This window comes from Ochlerotatus camptorhynchus, unplaced genomic scaffold (genome assembly GCF_037179485.1).
Source record: "Ochlerotatus camptorhynchus isolate MF236.1 unplaced genomic scaffold, CSIRO-AGI_Acam_v1.1 ptg000521l, whole genome shotgun sequence".
In the NCBI taxonomy this organism is placed as follows: Eukaryota; Metazoa; Arthropoda; class Insecta; order Diptera; family Culicidae; genus Ochlerotatus; species Ochlerotatus camptorhynchus.
The window spans coordinates 645891-668790 of record NW_027041005.1 but is presented as its reverse complement, the minus strand read 5'-3'; the positions used below and the strand labels follow the sequence as shown (position 1 = coordinate 668790).

Genomic DNA, 22900 nt, shown 5'->3' with positions numbered 1-22900 from the left:
CACATTCCATATGTATGTAAGCAGATACTTTCTAACATCCGGAATTCATGGACAACAAATAAACCAAATCTTAGTTTTGAAAACAATGATACATAAGAAATCAATTTAAAACAGTACGTTCGTGAAGATGCCAATACTTACAATGTGTTCCTAGGAGGACTCCGCAGTGATTTGCACTTTATCTTCCGATTATGTGTTGCTACTGGTTGGTTGGTTGCATGATGAATCTCTTTTCTGTTTGCTGTACGAACTCGTTCCACACGTCGTTTATCTGTAAATAAATCGAAAATGTATTACTCCACTAATCTGTCATAGCAAAATGTGACTAATTTAAATTAGTTGACTTTGGCCCCAGCATCATTCGAATTATAAGCAGTACAACATGAAAGGATATTGCAGAATAATGTATTGACGGTACTTAAAAGATTCTTGCTTAGCGTTTCAAATCAATAGGTTTTTCAAGTACGGCAAAGCTTGCAAAATGGAAAGAAACTATAACTTTTACGCTGGCTCAGCTAATTATGGCCCTGCAGCTAGCTTAGCATTCGTTTGCAAAGTTGATATTTGCTGCCAATGTCAAATGGACCGCTCGCCAAAGCGTCATACTGAAAACAAGCCAATCAGCGCTACTAGGTACAGGTATGGAAGCATAAGTTGAACGATTCACGGCATTAGGCATCGTAATGCACCGGCTTTGGTTGAGGCTGTTTGGTTCTTGCGACAGACTGGAAACAACTTTTCACATTTAGACTGTTCTGGGTGAGTTCATTTTCACGTGCACGAAGGTGGATATTTATCAGCAACACGCCACATTACAAACCTGATCATGCGAATGAACTTTTCAAGATCATTTGCAGACACTCGAAGGACGATGGGTTTTCAATCAGTTTCTGCAATGTAGGTAGTTATGCATTACATGCACCATGAACGCATGTACGGTGCATATTTGATCACAGTGATCATTTTAAGAATAAACAACCATGAAGAATCAAGTATGAAGACAATGACAAATCTGATGCTCATGTCACGTGATGAACATGATAGACTTAAAGCAGGTACTCATAACATAAACTAATCAATCATCTATGTAGTAAAGCAATTAAATATAAAACTTTTTTTTAGAGTTGTAGATCAAAATAATTGAATCATTCTCGTTGAAACCGGCCCACTAGTTTTTTTTTTTGCAGTTTATTGGATGATTTTAATTAATATATCTTTAAAAATTACTTTAATTACTTTACAAATTACCGTTCGAAAGGGATACGTCAGGGCTTTAATTTGACATGTTTAGAATTTTCAGCGGCCATATTAAAAATAGTTGACATATTGGATGTTTTCGAAAAAAAAAGTTTTTTTTAAGCTTAGCTCCATCAATTTAAAAACTAAGCATATCATTTCAAAGCTGAGCTTTTTCCAGTAAATTACACATCAGCATTCAGCATTTATAAAGGTGTATACCAAGCGCAAGCTCGCTGATCTCACATACGCCAGATAGGTTCAAGCGGTGCACACAAATTTGACACAGATGTCGAGAACCTCATTAAAAATCAAAAGAATTATGGGGAACAGAGAGTTGTCATCCACCATGCAAACTTGATCCATCTTAAGCTGATACATGGATGTAAATTCCGCCTCTCACAAATATCCTTTGATTTTCTGGAAGTTCCTATCAGAAATAAATCAAAGAAAAAAAATCCGTATTGTAATGTATGTAGGTACTTATTTTAAATGAGAACAATATCGAACAAATAAAAATCGCGTAAAAACAGAAATAAGTGTATAAGTTTCACTTCTTACATTCAGGAAAAGTCGTGGAGGCGAACCAGCCCAAGGCTGAAAGCCTCCCTAATAAAGATAAATAATAAATAATAATAATTCAGGAAAAAACGATCTTGAATGCTTGTTGCGTCAAGCGAACGCAGAATGTCGAGAGATCATGGCACCAAGATAGCATGCATTTTCGCGTACAAAACGCACGGATTTTTTGGTTTATTCAACAGATAATTAAAAAAAGCAAAAAATTATTGATTGAATTTCTGATCAATTTTTGATTGGATTGTTTAGAATTAAAATCCATCCGCTGTTGACAGAGTTATAACTGCAGTCCATGGTCAAAACCTGACCACTTTTCGTAACACGGTCGATTTTGCTTCTTTTTTTAATTGCACCCCCAATATGTTGCCGAAAGACGTAATGCTACGTACAAAAATGTTCTACACCCCCTGATAACATATTTCGATACATACTTCATATGGAAGGCGTGAGCCTAAGCTATCGATAGGTGGGTGTTTTAATCATGTATAAGTGCTTTTCTTGCGAATCTTAATTTTAAGTGAACTTTTTATTTATATAAATATTGTGATTTATTGCTGAAAACCGATGCGCTTTTTTTTTAATTTGGAATGGTGAATTTGGATTAAATACATGAAAAAATGACACCTATACACTTTTTCACTCAGTTTATTTATTCTCGAATCGGTTCAGATTTTCAAAACTCGTAGTTCAAACAATGACTAACACATTTGCCGAAGATCAGTTACTTTTATTGAGATATGCGCCATTAAACCAAAAGCGCCAGCCCATGTTAAAAACAGCTAAAACATTCAAAGAGCGGTTATCTCACCTAAATACATGACTCTGGATGTTGGCATGTGGAGAATATAAACTTTTATTTTTTAGTGGTAATCAAACAAAATGCTCATATAAAGTCAAGAATGAATATCTCCATCAGTGTTGGTAAAATATCAAAAAATCAAATGTCACCAATACCAAAAATCACGCATTCATAGAGACAAATGAACAAGCAATCAACTGCGGATGATATTGCAGGCTGTGATATCGGTGCTATATATATGAAGGTAACAAAACTTTCCAACTACAATTCTAACCAAACCATCTTCTTCTTCTTCTTCTTCTTCTTATTTCCTTTATTTATCATCGGTCTCTATTCCGCAATCTAGTGCCAATCACCGACGGACATCGATTGCCATCCATTGACGGCAATCGAATGTGCAGGAAGGCAGCTTCCACACCTGCGTAGGATATCGCACCCATTCAAACACACATGGGCCGGGACCAACGGCTTTACTTCCCTTCCGAAGGAAGACGTGACCAGAGATTTTTATGCCTCAGAAGAATACCACTGACCTCAGCTGGGAATGAACCCAGACCCATTGGGGTGAGAAAGCAGTCACGCTGCCCCGTTACGTGGGTAGATCATCTTTTCGTGGTACGTTACGGTATGTAAGATCTACCACCAATTCCTAGTCAAGACTACTTCAAACTAGGGGAACAGGATTTTTCAGTAATCAAAGGAACACATCTTAGTCCTTGCTACTTTTTATTCCTTGTTGATAGTGATAAGTCCTCGGGTTGCCTGGACCGAGGATGATCTTGAAACAAGGAAAAAATGAGTTAGTTAGTCTTCTTCTATGTGATTCCTAATATTCTATTCGTTGTTCCCTAGTTTGAAATTGTTTAAGACTAGGTTTCTTTTTGTGTCGAGTCAACTATCAGCTTGATTTTAACATGTTGTGAATAGTCTCGCAATATCAAAGAGCTTGTAAAATCAATATCAAGCATGATATTTTGTTCCAATATCACGCGTGATATTAAGACCGTAAGAGAGCGTGAAAATATAATTTGATTGATGATTTTACCAACACTGGGTGTCCATAATACTAATTTTAATTTTAATGCTGTTTTGAGCAAGGCTATTCCTTATAGTTCAAACTACATGTGCTAAAATTCTGAGTTTAATCGAGATTCCTGAACCAATTATAAGTCCGAAAGAGTATAGAAATGTCACTTCTCCTAGTACATTTCATCAAACATCCCCATGTCGTTTTTCATCCGAATGAGCTGAAATTGTCACACGGCGAATGAGAACGACTCAAATTTGAGTTTAGTTCACTCATAATCGCCAAAAGTGCAGGAACTCAGCGATGAGTAAAATTTGTCTCATGGTTTCCTGTGGAAAACCTAAAAAATCTGCCGGAAAATGAGGAAATTGACGAAAATTTTATTCAGTCTCCTAGTAGTACCAATAGACTGAATGAATGCAATCTTTACTTTTCTCAAATTCAGGAATTTCTCCCTGGAAAATCCTGGAAAAACCTGGGAAAACATGAGGCAAATTAACTCATCGCTGAGTTCCTGCACTTTTGGCGATTATGAGTGAACTAAACTCAAATTTGAGTCGTTCTCATTCGCCGTGCAGAGAGTGGTTTTCTCACCTAATGGCACAAATCTGAGGGTTGGCCCGTTGAAAAAATGATAAAAAATTCTCCTATATAAATGTGGGCCAGTCTAGTTGGGACCCATCGGTGGATCGATCGTGGACTGTCCTGATATGGGTCACAAGTCCTTATAAGTTATTAGCTCAAGCTATTGGCGGCTGATATTTTAAATTATTATTGAGATGCCGAAATTTTCAATCAATTTAATAGAAAGAATTTAAATCATTTTTATACTAAATCAATCCTCTTAACGAAACATTTCTTTTCTAAAAAATCCTAAAATATGTCGACTTTTCAATATTATTTAGAACTATCAATGTCATATTTTCAATTCATGAACATTTTAGAGCTGTTTTATCATATAATTTGGCGCTCTTATACCACCTTGATGATTTCATAATCATTAAAACGTATTTGAGCAATTTTGGAAATGTTAGGTTGTTTAGGCGTTTCTAAACCTACTTTTTAAACATTTTTATTCTATAATTTTTATGACCGTTTTTCTAAACCAATTTAGCATTTTAAAACTATTTTGACCGTTCTTGCCCATTTAAACGCTTCACAACGGCACAACTTATCGAACTCCGTTTAGGATCATAGGTAATCAAATGGCATTTCAAGTGGAAATTTACAAGACATGCTGACAACACGTATGGTATCATACAATCCGAAAGTTTAAAAATGGATAAGCATGCGAAAGTACTAAATCTCGGTTGTTTTTAGTTTTATGCGTTTTAATTTTATCCTAAGCTAGGGGATTGTCCTGCGTATTTACATTTGTTACGTACCTATAGGAAAACCATTGACATTTTACGGTCGCCTCTCTTTCAATTAACGTCTGAAGTGCTGATGGCCGATGATGTATCGTATCGGGCATAGACATTGCTCACATTATTAGCACAAGGTATCTTCGGTCACCCAACCGTTTGAGTTTTGTTGTTTGCAATCACGGTACCTTATATAAGATGCACGTATACGCAATTGATGTTTCATTTTCATGGCCATCGCAAACAGAGAACCGCGCAATACAGGTAGTAATTAGTTGGACTTCTCTTTGGGCTGTCACCAAAAGTGTCATTCAAAATGGCTTAACCGGACCGTCCCATCACCATTAGTGACAATTAAGCAATCAGTTCCCGATGAGTTTCGTTAATGCTGAAATTTGTGACCGATGTGCAGACGGGACGATTGGGTCTGTTGATTGACTTTATCACGGTCAATCTGAATCCGTCACAATACGGTGAGTTTGTAATGAGGAAATCAGCAGCGCATGGGAGTTCAAATGGTCATTAAATAATGTGTATCAGATATGTAATTGTTAAAAAAAAATGTTTTCTCATGTTATGGTGCAGAAAATAGATTATTGTTTGATGTCAAAAAAGTAGGCCACATATTTTCCCAATTGCCAAGTTAAATTTAACTCGTATTTGAATTGACGGAGTGAAAGTTATCCACAACCCTGCTATCTGAGACTGGTTATTTTTGTAAAAATAAAAAGGTTAAATTTTGTCAACCGTCAATCATCAAAAAGCATATTTTGAAACTATTTCTTACATTTACATTTCTTTACATTAGTTATCGTAATGCAGCGAATACAGGACGGATTAACACGGACATTTAATTTAATATTAAATATGGTGACGATGGTACCACATACATACATTCCAGTTATGACAATGAACTCCCTTACAACGGTTTAAGTTGGACAATTTGTCTTTAAGATAATTAAGTTTACACATTTTTAATCATATTCGTAGATTAGGTTACAGTTACAGACATAATTTTCCTAAACAGTTTGCAGTTGCTTCACAGCGATATAAATGTGAAAAAGCTTAGGCGTCCACCTCTTTTTTTTTCACCTTGAGTCTTCACAAGTATTCCCAGCGTTCAAGAGTCCATGAATAATCATCAAAGCATCCTTTTACACTAGCAACCTTGCAGTACGATGCTATAATATTTTTTCAGTAAAGTCATACATTTCAAGGAAACTTCCGACAGAAAACTTACTACTAATTCAAAGCTCCTTCCAAATAAGCATCAACATTCAATTTTTTTTTTCGTCAATATATAATTTGGTCAGTTAATAAATGCAGTGTCTCTTAAATTCCGAAAGTTTTGTTGCACGCTTGATGAGTCTAGGCATTGAATTGAAAACATTTACACCTTTGAAAAACAAAGAATTTTGTGAAGCACATGACAAGAAATGTGGTGTTCTTATATCCAGCCTTTCTAGTATCATATTTATGCAAATCACTTCCTCTTTCAATTAGATCACAAAAATATAGCACGTCCTTCGTTTATTGGCATGATGCCAAATCCGGCCAGAAGATCGTCGGACCGTCGTGAGCCTTCAGGAGAGGGAGAAGCCGCTTTTGGAGAAACTCTTCCAAATACACCTGTCCATTCATGGTGCTTGCGGTAACGAAAGGTGTTCTCCGCTTTCCGCAAGTACAAATCGCTTGGCAAATTAAGAACTTCTTGGTGAACTTCGACATCGTCTGTGTCCGGAGGTTCCCGGGAGCATCACACTTATCCTTGGCAGTCACATACGGGTTTCCTGGAATCTGGTTGAAGTCCGCCTTCACATATGTCTCGTAATCCATTACGCAGCAGTGTGGTTTCGTTGACTTCTGGTCGTACAACTTCCGGGCACGGATTTTTGCGACCGTATTCTGTTTCTCGTCACGGTTTGGGGACTTCTGAACCTTAAGCGTACGTAGTTCAGCTCGAGTTTTGGTATTCTGCACGAATGTCTTGCTCACATGCAACTTTTTAGCCACATTTCGAACTGAGGCGTTCGGTTTCCGTTCAAAGGTCTCAACTACGGGTTTGTGATCGTTCTCTTAGACCTGACGCCTTTTTTTTTCCGGATTTTCGTTTTCGATCAACAGTCAGAAGTTCTTCGAACCGTTTTATGATACCAAAAACCGTGGAATTCACGATTCCCAACTTTTGTCCGATGACACGATGCGGCAGATCCTTATTCCCTAAGTACTCGTGTAAAACTTGTTCACGCACGCACTGTTCTTTCGTCGCCATTTTGCGCACCTGATGAAATGAGTATAAACAATACACATTGAACTGGTATGTATGCGGATTTTAAACGGTGCATCCAACATCTTACAAATACAAAATATGGTTATAATAAAATATACCGAATAATAAAATTTTAGCTGTAATGAGCAATTGCAAGCCTGAGCCATAGATGGCGCAAAAATTTCACTGAATTATCTGATATTCTGTAGATTTGACGCCTTCGGAAAAGTCGTTTATCTTTCAAAAAAAAAAATAAACAACTATTCTCAAAGATCCAAAATTCCACATAGTGGTTTCGAGTAATTGGAAGATCAAAATTCAAATTGGTTATAGAAATGTTGAAATGGCGCTTAAATAGTTTTTCGCTCTGCTTCGTTATTTTGAATACAACCACGAAGGTTGTATTTTTTCCTGATGCTCAAAATTGCTAGGGTTTAATCGCTTTGAAATACCGGAACTTTTAAGTTGATCATGTTAATAAATTGTAGTTTTTACAAAGAAAATTAACACTTAACAAAAGCGGTATCAAAAACTTTTTGATTGGATTACTATTGAATCGGTTCGGCAAATATCGTAAATCATACCACCGTGTAAGCGGAAGCTAATCGCCAAAATAAAAAAAAAAATCTGAAAAGTTTTGACTTTTCAAAAAATATTGGAATAGGATATTAAAAATCCAAGGTTTTTCCTTAGATTCCTGAAATAATTTAAATGTAAACATCTTTTTATCTCATCATGAAAAATAATTTGAATCCAAACAAAACTGAATGGTCGATTATTGTGGTTTTTAAGTCCAACTTTGTGCCCTGATGACTTAGAAAAAATGTTTGTACACTTCAAGTTTCTTAAAAAATAAATAAAAATAAACTGATTTTTTAGACACGGAGATGAACTAACGTCTGACTTAAATTTTCCTTAATAAAGATAACCAACTGATTTTTTTTTAGGTTTTTTACATCTTTTTACAATATTTTTAGAGAAAATAAATCGTTACTTTTTGTTCGGGTCTGTAAGCAAGCATCTTTAAATAATCCCTGAAATGATATTGGGAACTTTTAATAATTGATTGAGTGGTAGGAAAATGCAGATTAATTTAAAAAAAGTTTTTTGTTGTTGCAAAAATGGATTCTAAATTAAATGACGGATCTAGACAATCCATAAATTACGGCACGTATTTAGGAGGTATTTTAATCCTCAACTAGGAATTAAACTCACATGAAAGTATTTCAAATTTAGAGAAAAATGTTTTAATGTTAGTAAGACTGCTTTATGAAATATCACATTCTAACAGGGTCGGCATCAATGTATCAATGCATCAATGGCAACTCACACTGGAAGTCGTGGGTTTAAATCTCTTCCCTGGACAAAGTCACCAAGGACAACAAAAACGGTTCATGTGACTACAGACAACTCTTCATATCTCAATTTGCTATATCTCAATTTCTTTTTAAAGAGTTACTTCTTCATATTTCAATCTCTATCTTTTAATGGCTAAAAGAAAGCCAAAATAAATAATTTGTAGACCACTGTTGTCGCGAAAAACGGATCTAAAATTATGAATGTACACAGCAAAAAATTAATTTTAATTTCAAATCAAAGTGGATGCAGTTCAATCATGTCGAAAATATGGTGTAATATTGCTTGCCAAAAAGGACAAAATTATCATTAATATAGTGCATGAACTGACATTACGCTGCTTTTACTGAATTTGTTTATTTTTGTGGCTTTAAAAATTACATGAGATTTTCTACATGATTGAAGTGGTTCCTCTTGGATGTAACATTAAAAATATTTTTTTGCTGTGTACGTTTCTTTAATTGAATTATAATATCTGACGTTGTCGAATGAATATCAGTTCTTGTATAAATGAATTAAGGTCCATTATTCAAGCATATTTTTTTAAGGCTTAGCATAAATCCGGCTCAGAAAGGAAGTGGAATGAAGTTTCCCATAAAAAACTACTTTTAAGAATTGATGCTACTTAATTTTTAAAGACGGAACATAAAACCAAAGCACAAAGCAGATGAATTTAATTTTTCGTGAAAACGAGTACTTTTGTTAATTTCGCAAACACTGTAGTACGTGTAACATAAAATCTGAGTTTATAATTTAGATACAACGAGGCAATTTCTATAAAATTAATTTTCAAACAAACTTCGACTTTGACAACCAGTGCAATTAATAGTTGGGGAGGGGAAATGATTACGTGACGATATTTTCAAAGGAGGTTGAGAAATTGTGACAATATATAAGAGGGGCGCATAATTTTGGAAAATTTTGCATGACAAAATTAACTTCCTTACCTTGGAACTTAGTTAGAGAAAACTATGTAGAACAATTTTTTTTGAACCCCTATGCAAAAAGTAATTAGTTTTTAGTATAGGCCTAGTGCTCCGCACTTACCTACAGGCAAATTATATATGCTTGTGGGTATGCGTGGAGCACTTGGCCTAAAGTTAGAAGTCAGTTACTTGTTGCACAGAAGTCGAATCAATTTCGCAAAGATCGCACTTCAATAAAGTTGGTCTACATAGTATTCCAAATATATGTCTCAGTTGTGTCTGGCGATTAGGCCATAGGTCATTAGGCCGAAAACCATTAGGCCTAATGGTCATTAGGTGAAAGTCAGATCTCGGAAAACTGCGAAGAAAGTAGTCCCAACAGAATATTGATAGTTATCGGTATGAAAAAACAGAAAATCGAAATTATTTTTGTCCTCAATTATATATTGGTATGGAGCTAGAAAATGTGTTGAAATTGTATTATTGTATTGTTACAGTGGCACCGGTGATGTAGTGGTAAGCATGATTAACTTTTAACCCCAGCAGGCCTGGATTCAATCCCAGTCGGTGCCGCCGGGATGTTCTGAGGCATAAAATCTCTGCTCACGCCTTCCTTTGGAAGGAAAGTAAAGCTGTTGGTACCCAGTTCATGAGTTGATGGGTCGATAGGTAGGGTCCAAGTGTGGGATCTTCTTCCCTGGCGTCGGTAGCATTGGTGAAAACAAATCAAGGAAAACAATTGTATTGTTACATTTTAATTATCGGTAATTATACTTGTTCATATGTATTTGTACGTAGAGAGCAGTTATGGGGCTATACTTCAAGCAGGATTAAGTTTTATTACAAATGTTGGCTGATATCAGGTCAATTCGATTCCGATGTAACCAAACATTTGAATGGTCTTTTATGGAGGTCTGGATTGATTATAAACTCAACTGGAACCTCTTACGCTGTACTACTTATAAGAAAAGAATCACCGATGACATAATCAACTCGGGAACAACTTGACAACTCCAATATATTGCCAGTGTACCTCGACAATTTGGTGCTGGTGGTTCTGTCAAACTCACAAATTTATGAAGTGCAAGTTTAAAATCATCCGGAACATAAATTTGTGGGACACGAGACGTCCGACGTAAAAATTAACATTAGTGACATACGAAGTCCAGTGATGCCAGCGAAATATATCGTTTTGATTTTCAGTCGTATGCACAATACAAAATTAGTTTTCGAAACAATTTTTAGTATTTTATTGCCATTTGATTAGGGGAATTTACGTATTCTCGTCAATCTAAGCAGCTTCCGCACTTCTAGTAGCATTTTCTCAGTGTCACGCACACATATGACGTGTCTGTTTGTTTACATTCATCTGCTGCTAGCTATTCTATCCATTCCAATCAACAAAACTGTCCAAAACGGTTTGAAAACGTTTTTAAGGCGCTCCAAACTTCTCAGGTGAGTGTGACTATTGTCGGCAGCCTCTTTTACTTCGGCAACCTTTCCGTTTAAACTGCGTGTTAACCAGCTGTTCTATTATCGGCAACTCGAAATCAGCCGTATTTTGATGTGCTTATGTTTCTTTTGAAGAAACACCTAGCATAACAGGTTTGCTCAGTCGTAAAAATGTATTAAGATTGAAGCTGAAAGACTAAGGAATCGTTTAAATACATTCAGCGAAGTGTTTTGGTGAGAAAATACATCGAAATTAACGTTTAAATTGTGGTTGCCGAAAACAGTCGATGGCTGCCGAAGCCATCATTTACCCTATATGTATAAGAAAACGAACCTTCATCAATCGGTTTCAAGTCGTATGGATTTATAACATTTCACCACGAAAATCATAAATTCACTCTTTTCATTTAGCATTTTTGTCTGTTTTTTCACAAAGTTGGTTTCACACAGAGAAATGCTGTTGCGGCGGTGAAGGATAATCCCTTTTTTTACTTTGTGTGACGACATCTTCTATTTACAAGTGGGTACGTGAAATTAAGGTCTGCCACCTTGTCGAGGGTTTGCCTAACTTCTTTACTATATATCATGTTGAATTTTAATGGGATAGTTCCGAAACTAGTACACCTTGATGGACACATTTCCGTTCAAGTCCGCCATCAACACATACATTTATTGAATTTCCAGGGACGCAATGTACAGTTGACCGTTGCTATTTATTTAAACTTTATTAAAGTTACTCTCCATAATGATCTCGAATATCTCCAAAAATGATAATCACAAACAGTCTTCAATGCCTATATTGATGCATAAATACAATACAATAGATCATGGTTTGACTAACGAGCAATTTCGACATGCAGCCAATTTGTGTTGGGTATACATCATTATGTGGACTAGTGCCATAACTGGCACACTAACTCTATTTCTGATAATTGTTATCAATTAAGTACACAACATTTTCTAAAAATATCTAAAACCTTCTAAAATATAGGCATAGCTGTTTTTTCTACTGTTTATTTTTGGATGTGGTTTTGTATTCCACTGGGTCTCACAAAAAATCACTACACTATCAAAAAGTATTTCTTGACCATGTGGTGGATGTTAAACTGCCATTGATAAATGAAATCTCACTTGCCCCAATTACAACAAAGCTTTCAACAATTTCACCGTCTGCATCTTCTAAATACTCCCGTGCTCGACGTTGACGCTATTCAATGAGACCAACGTAAATAATAGAGGAAACCTTTGTGAAACTTACGCTAGCAAAACTGATACGGGTAGGAACTTTTATGGCTATTGACGATTGTGAGTAAATAATTCAGTGGCAGAGGAAAAAAAATGTCAGATCGTTTCTCGTTGCCTTGGTGCCCCGACAACAGAATGCAGGCAAATTAGAAAACTTGTTCCGAAGTGGGTCGACTGCAGCACGATGGACTATATCTATTTTGAAATAGATATGAACGAAAAGTGGAAATCCCAATTATCTGCATCAACCTGGTCTAATGAAATTAATTTCCGGAATTTTCGAACCGTTCATACTGCACTTGGAAACCAGTTTGTGGTTATAAAGACTTTGATTCGTTTTGATGAACGATTTATTTTTCTTATGAGAACTGAAGACTGCATCGATTGTTGAATTGATTATAAATAAATTGATCATATTATGTTTTCAAAGGTTGACATTGATAATTTCGATTAAATTAGTTTAATAAGATCAAGGATTATTAACTGAATTATGGAAAAAAAAATATGATAAATAAGCTAGTATAAGGTATGATACATATATTATGTTACACTATAAAAGGGAGAGATGTGTAAGATTTTTTTGACAAGCAATGCATTGGGTAAACGTGACGAAAGAGGGGAGTGGAATAAATTTTCCCTCATTTTAGTGCGACATAATCATTGTACACCATACAAAATAATCCGTTATAAATAACTTCGTCAAGAGGGTAAAAGTCTACATGAGGAAAGATTATTGATTTGTATAGCTGTATTTTACTGATAATATTCAAATCGTTTTTCAGTCGACATAGAATTCCATACTTCTTGACAATTTTCTTGTGACCGCTCATCAAGCAATAAGAATACATAACATTATATACATCTATTTATTTAACAGGTTATTTCTCGTCATGCATGACATCATTGAGATGAGATTGGATTTCAATTTTACTTTTTAGTCCTGTTAGTTATACATACTATTTTATTTATTTTTTCATTCTTGAAAAATATCAAGTATCAATCGAGCTAAAAATATGTATTTGCATAATATAACCTTGAAATTTCAGTGTTAAATCCACAACATATTGGGAGCTCAGGAGCAGGCATGGAAAATCATTTACATTCATTTCATGCATTCATTTACATTCATTTGCCTCTAACTTTAGTCATCAACAGCATTTTGCAAAATGATGAATAGAGCTTTAGTAGGTTTTGTTAATAGCTACAAATACATTCACTGAAAAACAGTAGTGGCTTCTGTTCGCTCTGGTTCGTCATGCATAAGAGATACGGATTTGAAATGTTAACAAAACTTGTAGTTAATACCAAAACCTACACAAACTCCATACACCATTTTGCGGAATTCTGTTGATGAAAACAGTTAGGGGCAATTGAATGTAAATGAATGCACGAAATGAATGCAAATGATTTTCCATGCCTGCTCAGGAGACATAGAGCTGCATCTTATTGCATGTAAAATATGTATTATTTTCATTGCAGAGTCTCAACTAATTTATCCATATAAATTTATTTTCATTATTTCATATTTAATGTTCTGATATATTTCATTTCTCTATTACATAAACTGTCATTATATAAATAAATACTGGGTTGGGAGGAAGCATCATTGTATCATTCAACTGACGATGGTATGATTGACAGCCGGATTCTAGGAGGGAATAAACATTTTCTTTATCCTACCGATTCGATTATGGTGGTTTGAATTCTACTCCAACAGTTTCAGTTGACGCACCCTTTTTAACAAACCATCCTGTAGGAAGCTCAATAAGTATTGCGAATTTGTTGTTCGATTTGTTGGATCGTATCGTTGAAAGCATATTCTTAAATTCCCGTGGATTTCACGTAAGTGCCTCTGCTCTTACGTAAGTGCTCTTCGATAGACCAAAACTACAAATCAATGACTTTTTGTTATTGATTCTATGTTTACTAGTAATGTGGGTTTTCATAGATTGTAAAAAAAAAAGTAAAAAAAACCTAAAAGTTCAATTTGAATTTTTCTCTATTTTTTATAATTTATCTTATTTAATTTATACAATGTTTTGCAACATCATTGCATTACCGATTATGAAAATACTCTAAATATACTCAAATACGGCATTCTAGACCCTGAAAGATGAATACAATGACCAGAACTCTCAACTCTCACGTTGAGAAAATTGCCAAGAAGTTTGAAATTCTATGTCGACTGAAAAACGATTTAACAATTGCCAGTAAAATGCAGCTATACAAATCAATCGTCTCTCCTCATCTTTTGCCCTTCCATTTTATTTCTGGCCAATGAAACAAAAAAATATGGAGATTACAACGCTTCCAGAATAAAATAATGCGTTTGATTTTAAGATGTAATAGATTCATTTCCTCAACATTGATGCTAGATGCCTTAAAATGGTTGTCGGTGAAGCAAAGAATTGCATATTTGACTATGGTTTTCATTTTTAAAGTAGTTCAAGATTTGCTGCCTCAATATTTGTGAAATCTAATTGAAAGAGGAAGTGACTTTCATAGATATAATACTAGAAACGTGGATAAAATAACAACACAACATTACTTGATTTTTTTTCAATTAAATTCCTAGACATATCAAGCGTACAGCAACACTTACATAATTTAGAAGACACTGCATTTCACACATTAAAAACGTGTTTTGAACAGTTATCTATTATATTTTTTTATGAATTGACAAATTATGAATATTGACGAAATTATCAATAACGGACTTTTTAATAATTATTGCAGCACTGCAAAAACTATTTTGATCGCCAGGATGGTGATGATGGATTTTTGTCATTTGATTTTATATTAATAAAACAATGTAAAAAGTATTTGAGCCTCGTGCACGAATTACAGGTATTACTGATTTTAACATTTGAAAAAAAAAATCGAATTTTGAAGTTTGTTTGGAAGATACCTTGAGTTAGTAGTAAGTTTTCTGTCTGCATGTCGGGGGTTCGTGAGCATTCCTGACATTGCTGAAAGTTATGATAGCATCATATGGCGGGGTTGCTAGTGTACTAGAATGCTTTGTTGATTATTCATGAACTCTTGATCGCTGGGAATTCAGGTGACCAATTGTGAATATTTGAGGTGGACAATTGAGAATTGTTGAGGTAATTTATATCTGAAACTGTAACCAGTTCGTATTTGTTTGCTAATCTTGTTAAGATGTCATATTTAATTATCTTAAAGATAAATCGTCCAGCTCAAAACTTTGTAGGGATAAAAGGTGGGAATATCATCATCATATATCTTTCTTTTTGCTCAATGAATGTATACTGGGAAAAGCCCGGAAAGTGACATAATCGTTAATTTAATGTAACATATTTTTTGGATCTATTTTGATTGTAATTGTTCGAAACAATATAGGTGTTTCTCTTTTGTGTGTTTATAACTGGAAGTTGTTGAAAAACATTCCTTTTACCTTTTGCATGATTACCAATATCAAATCATAATCTTTACGAACGATAATTCAAATGGTAGAACTATTCCATAAATGGTTTTTATGATACCCCAAACACATCGTTAAGCAAAACAACCATAAAGATTTTTTTAGGAATTACTCAAAAGTATTTTATTATGACAGTTTGGAAAAGCATTAATTTGGTCCGAAATAGTAATTAAATGGTAGCCATCATCAATATGTTGTTAAAAAAAAAGTCATTATATTCAAACTTTTCTGATTTCGAACTTTTTGCCAACTCCTATGTGCGACGATGCAATTTAGAAAAGGAGAAACTCTAAGCCTGGTGAGCAGTCCTCTGAACTCACATTGGATGACTCTGGAAACTCTTCAGCATCGTGCGAGGCTTGGACATGTTTACACTCTTAAAAATTATCGCCGACTTAGGTGATTTTTACCGAAATCTGAACAACTGAACTGTTCGGTAAAATTCATGCAATTCAGTTCAAATGCTTTTCAGCTACTTTGAAACTAAATCTCCACTAAAATGACTAGATTTGATAATTTAAACAAGGTTGAACATGTTTTAAAAAATATTTTCAAATTCAATAGCATTTAAAATGAAGGTCAAAGTTTTACCGAACATTCAGCTGTTCTGATTTCGGTAAAATTTACCGAACACGGAACCAAAATCTTAGTGTGTAGGCATTCGTGTTTTCGTCGGAATTGACGCTCTCTTAAGAGAAAGTGGAAGACAATACTTTTGCAGAACCTGGATTTCCGATTTTATCAAGGAGACGTAGAGAGGAAAATTACCTCTGCAAAGGTGCCCATTTCCATCATATCGAGCAGAAACATCAAATAGGGTTAAGTCTAATTTTTGTCATACTAAGCACATCCCACAGGGTACGATGGGATAAGACGGCCACCCAAAGCTTGAAGTAAAATTTAAGCAAAGCTGTATTAAAATTTCCGTGATAAATTTAGATCTTTAGAGTAAATACTTTCCCTAATTACATTGATTTTCAGATTCTTGTTTTATCACGAACCAAAAAAAAGACCGAATGATGAAAATAAAATCATGCGTATTTATTTTAAAGGTTACTGTTTTAGATAAAATTGCACAGTAAGCCACAGGGGTTAGAGAACAGTCGTACAGAATTTTCTCAATATGTGGAGCTAATATGCAAGTAAACTTCCTGTATAAAATATATCTTGAGATCTTTACGTTATAAAAAATGTCTGCCTTCTGGAAAGTTGTTCAGGAGACCAATGTCTTCTAATTTGTGGGCTGGTAAGTTCACAATTATCTCACTTCACAGCAAAAAATAAGGAATTTAACATCACATGTAAAACAAAACCATTTTAAAATTACATCGCTTTAAACTATGTTTGAAATCAATTTTGCATTAAAAATCATACAGTCAACTGTGAATGTTAACCGTATTACCGGAATGATTAATTTTTAATTGCATTTTTGAAGTTTAGATTGTATGCATCCATTTTGTAAATTCACCGCTCATGTCGAGGTAGGAAGCGAATCAAGTTAATCGACAAATGGAGATATAACGTATTCAAAAATTGATCGAGAAATGTGTCACTGTGATATTCTATTCTTACGCATCTAATTGAATATATCGATACACCTGCCAGGCAAGTTATGTCCAACGACTGGATTTCCATTAAAATAGACATCGTACTTATTTCTGCAGCTACTTACTTTCGAAATAAATGTAGATAGTCATCTACCAAACTTCGATGATTAATCAGTAGGTACGCAATCTCACTTACCTACGGTTGGCTTTGAAATAATCATTTAAGCTAAATCTGTAGCGTTTACGGTTCACAGAGCAAGTTTTGCAGTTGTAACCTTGACGAATCAAATGATCGGAATAATTCGTGAAAAAATGTATACGCGAGATACACTATGTAAAACAAGTTTCATTTCTGTAAGTGGTCAGTTTTTGTTGTTGCTGCGTACACCCAATAAACGCGATTGATTCAATTTGATGGAATACATCCATATGTTAGTCAGTGCATGTGATCGTTCACAAAGCTTAATTTGTTTTCAAGTACAGCGATGAACACCACCTTTACCTACTGCCGCTACAGGGCAGCATCAACGGACGAGCGGCGACGGTGCGTTTGGTGTGGTGGTACCTTCATCCATATTGGAACCAATCAAAATACAGAAACCACATGGCGCGATGGAAGGACTGAAAACCGGCTGAACCGATGAATTGAAGTTTGTTTCCAATGTTGTTAACCTACTTTTACTGTGTCATGAACTAGCGACTAAACCTGAGCCACATGACCTTCAAAAATGCATAGCAAATTATTCGGTGAGGAATGCGGGGATCATTTGAAGAAACTATGATGTATATTTTAGTCACAGAACAACTTCGACTTAACTTTACGGAGCAGACAAACTCAACTAGAGATGTTTTTATTAGAAATTAGAATTAAAGGATTGATTGCACCTTTATCTGCATGCTGATTTGGTAAGCCACGAAACAATGTCAATTTAAGATATTGTATTCAAGATACAGACTCAGCAACCAAACATCACTTCCAGAATTAAGTAAAACTTATTGCTCAGTGTCATCAAGATTTGCTAAACCAAAATAAGTGCCACTTTTATAAAGTACTTCGTATGACTTTATGTTTGATTGGAATTAAAGCGTTCGTTAGCTTTATTTTAATAAATTGAATTTCAAATTTTAATTTTGGTTTTTGGAGAAAACAAAAATCTGTGTTGGTCTAGGTATATATTTCCATGTACAGGTATACCTCGATATAACGTAGCTGTCACTTTTGGCTTTGGATGGGGGATTGTTACGTTATATCGAGATATACCAGTACTTCCAAATGATTCTCTTCAACTTCTTCTTAGGTACAATCTCGATGCAATCGACGGTTGTTGAGTTATATTTTTTTAAGTATGTGTGACAACCAAATAAAATAGAATACCAGATGAGAAAAAAATACCGTAGAACGGAGGGAAGTTGATCATTGTTTACCCATAAACCTGAATATTTTTCTAACTATATGAAATATCTGTGCTCTCCAACAAATACCTCGCAAACCTGCAAATGCTACTCTAATGTATGAATGTAGTTTTTAAATTGCATGTTCAGTTTATTTTAAAGAGTTTAAATTAAATTTATAATGCAAAATACCAGTTCTACTTGATTTGTGTTCGCTGAAGACGAATCTGGTGCTTAAATTTCTACAAAAGCTGCTATTTGTTAAAAAGCTGCATATTTTGTCGCAAAATATATAAAAAAATATGCCTTGTAGGCAATTATTATCACTTGTTATTATTATTTATTGTATGAGTTGTAGATACTGAACGTCAAATATCAGGTGGTCATTGTATATGATATATCAGCAGATGAAAGTATAGAGTTGACAATTCCGTTAGAGTACGCCATTGTACAAAAATTGTAGATAGAGAGTAGAAAGCGAGCAAATGTCAATTTCGAAGAAGGCACGAATCGGGTTGATCATCTCCTCTACCAAACTCCCCTGTTGAGGAGGAACGGTGAGCGGTTTCTCTCCCCACCACCACTGGCAAAATAGATGATCGCCGATTTTCTCACGTACTTTCGATGTGCGGAAACTGTTCTATCGATTGTTTCACACTCAAGTCGTCATCTGACGTAAGCATCTAGTCGATAGGTTTGTAAAGTGCAGCTATTGTTGCCTCAACCATGTGCTGTAAATTATTATCAGTTTTTCACATAAAATCATTCACCGGACACAGCACCAGAATAAGTGCTGATTATGATCTGATTTTGAGGGACAATTAAAAGTTGCTTATTTTATCGCTTTCATAAAATTGTACATTTAGAGCAGTAAAATGTAACATTTCAAAAGTACTACTGAATACTACTTAATGAAATACTAGAAACAAATATTTCATTACAATACCATAAAAAAGGATTGTCGGGAAACTAAAATTGAAAGAAGTAGTGACTTCACCTCAATGATCAACTTCATCCCGTTTTACGGTATTAAGAATGAAATAAATATCCACTTACTATTTTGAAACCTGGCGTTATCAATTAGAAAAGTATGATAATTTTAATAGTTTACCTAAGGCGTAGCAATCTCCACTATGGTATTGGTCTCTTGACCTGGTAATCTCTTGACCATGTTGAAAGTTTCATCTCAATCGAAGAAAACCGTTCAAAATGTTGGATTTATCTGGAAGTTTTGTACTGAAATTGCTCTACATCAGTGTTTTTATAGGTAGCAATCCACTGGGTAGTTGCCCGTAGCTAAATCACCCTGTTTTAGGATACTTGTTTGTTATATTAGGTACTAGCTAAAATTTTGAAAGTTCAATGAAGACTTCTAGGAGTGGAATTTGCAGAATCTATGTTTAAACTTTACAATTCGTTTTACGTTTAAACTGAAAAAAAATTGTACAGACATTTTGAACAAAAATGACTGCCTTTTAAGTCCGTTCCTACCTGGAATGTTTCAAACAATCGCATTTTTTATTGCATATCAGAAACGTAAGATTATTTTCCCAAAATTTCAAATTGATCCGATAAGAATTTACGAAGTTATGCGACGTTGAAGAGTACCATGTCCATGATACCGGGAATATAACTTAAAACTTTAAATGCGATTATCTCGAAAACTCATTTTCAAAATATGTGTCCGTGATAGCTCAAATTCAAAACATCCTATTTGATCAGTTGTTTTTAATATTGTTTAGAACTGTTTATTAAAGGCCTTGATCGCTCGTATTTCGGATTTCGGATCGTTCTTTTTTAACTTAACTTAAGGGGGTATTCCCAATCTTTTGCCTTTTTTCGGCCTGTTTTTCAATTAATTTTTTTTTCAAGGAAAATGAATAGTAATGCGCCTAACTCTTTGGGATTCTTGTTTATGGAACATTAAAGTTTACAAATAATTTTTTTTCGACATAAAAAAGACATTATTGACGTCACAAAATGGCGGCAAACAGACCCTTGTTCGCCGCAAACGCCTGGACGGGCGAAGACTTTTCTCTGGAACGGCTTCATCTGAAACAGATTTCGTGATGAAATTAATAATCTGCATAAGATTCTCTGGAGCTTCTCCCGTTGGCAGCAAAAAATCTTGCAAATTAACAAAATGGCGGCCATATGAAAAAAACAGGCGATTTTTAGCCCGCTTTTTTGCAGCTTTAAGAAGCACCTTATGTTAAATGTTAATATTTTTGGCTGAAAGTGGGAGAAGCTCCAAAGAATTTAATAAGGAACAAAATGCGCAAAGATTCAAGTCAATATCTCTTATAGTTTCTGAGAAAAATCTTCGCCCGATAAAAAAAATGTGGTTTCGAGAAAAACGCGTTTAAAGTTTTGACTTTAGTTAAAACCATTTGGGGGTTCTTACCATTAGTCAGCTATGCCTGGACACCGAATTCGCTGATCGGAAAACGGCTTGGGGGGATGAAAGTATATAGTCTAAAGTACAAAAAAACGTGAAAAAAAAATTTGATTTTTTGAAAAAAAAGATCGGGAATACCCTCTTAAGCTTTACAAAAATGGTTCTGAACTTAGATTATTGTTATGTGTTTGTGATGTAGTTTTTCTTTTGCTATTGGGAGTGTGTCTGTTAAGTTGTTGTGTTTCAAGTGTCTGCATAATTCTGGTATAACCCACTACTCAGCTACCCACGAAAACACCCGCTAGGTAAAATTAAAGAAAAACAGATAACACCAACAACCGTTCTAGAGGGAAACATCAGCCCAAGGGCCACAACCACAATATGTTATAACACAACATTGCCGCAATAGACATTCCCGAAAACAAAAAAAGCACAGACAACACGACAGGCTAAAAGTATTTAGACAAGAACAATTATTTTTTTTATAAGTAGTTTTAAAATCATCAAAAAGGAAATTAAAAATTATAGATCCCTGATGATAAATCCGGACCAAAACGTCGGAACAAGAACATTGTAGTTCGAAAGATCAATACAAATTAATTCAGTCGTAGATCAGTAAGCTAAATATGTTATCTACCAACTCTGTAAAAAGAATATGTGGATTTAGAGTGATTTTGTTGCATTTTGACTTAGTTTCATGCTTAAAAAGCACATTTGTCTACATTATTTGTTTTACGACGATTTTTTGCCATTAAGGTTGTGATGGATGAAACCCACTGCACTACACAGTCAGGAAGAGCGGCTATCAGATTAACAAAACAAAGTAGCATTGCTTTTCGAGCTGCGAAAAAAAAATATTGTTGTAAATTTTATAACTTAAGAAAATAAACATAGCTGAGGGACAAGCTAAACTATTTTTAACTTTTTGTTTTGATAGTGAAGAGATGCGTGTTGGAATATATTATACTGTTAAAAATAAACACAGTGATTATTCATTTCCTTTAAGAGTTACGCCTTCCGTTTCAACTTACCCCGCATTTCAACTTGCCCTGGTGTACACTAAATATTTTTGTATGAAAGTTGAGGTTTTTTTAAAACTGCATTCCTTCAGAATATCAATTCAAGTTTAAGAAGATAGTTGATAACGCTATCTTAGCCAGCACTAATAGGACCTTGTACATTTAGTTTTGTTTGAAACAGATCAACATCTAGCATTGTTAAGAGCGTATATTAAAAACTACAAAAAATATATTTGATTGTATTATTTTTTCACACGTTTCATATATATCGTGTATGCCAGTTTTTTTTTGCCAGTGTCTCCTAATTCTGATATCTATACATGGCATTTTATCAACAATAAAATATGCTTAAGGAGCAGTCAATAGAATTTAATTTAGTTTCAAGTTTGTGAGAAATAAGCATTTCATAAATAGGAATATGTAAGCGTTGTCAAGTCAATTGAGGTAATTTAAAGTTTAACAAATTAACAAAATTAGCGAAGTTCAATCATTTTGGGTCCAGCTGTGAGAGCTGCCTCTCTGGCATCGGTAGCATTGGTACTCAGTACGGAAAACAAGATCGACGAAAAACAAATCAACAAAATAAAAATCATTTTGATACTTGTGATTCTCTTAGTGCATAGTGAGGTTCACCAAATCTCAATTTTTTATTTGGATCGGTCCACAAACAACATAATTAAAACTGTTTATAAATGCATTGCCTGAAAAACAACTACTCTTAGAGTTAAGTGTCCAAATAATACTATTTACTATTCTTAGCTAAAGGGATGGGGGTAGTATTTTTTTTTTTGTAATTGAGAATTAATCAGAACGTAATTAAGCCATGCCAAATGCTACTAAGCCGAC

At 34.6% G+C, this 22900-nt stretch overlaps 1 protein-coding gene across 1 annotated transcript in view; it reads right to left on the bottom strand.

Moving 5' to 3' along the window:
- Window positions 1-22900, bottom strand: part of LOC135712940 (ABC transporter G family member 20) — a 64727-nt gene that overhangs the window by 37800 nt on the left and 4027 nt on the right. The window contains exon 2 of the mRNA XM_065236038.1: window positions 142-271. The gene's annotated coding sequence lies outside the window, so the exon portion shown is untranslated. The remainder of the gene's footprint in view (window positions 1-141; window positions 272-22900) is intronic.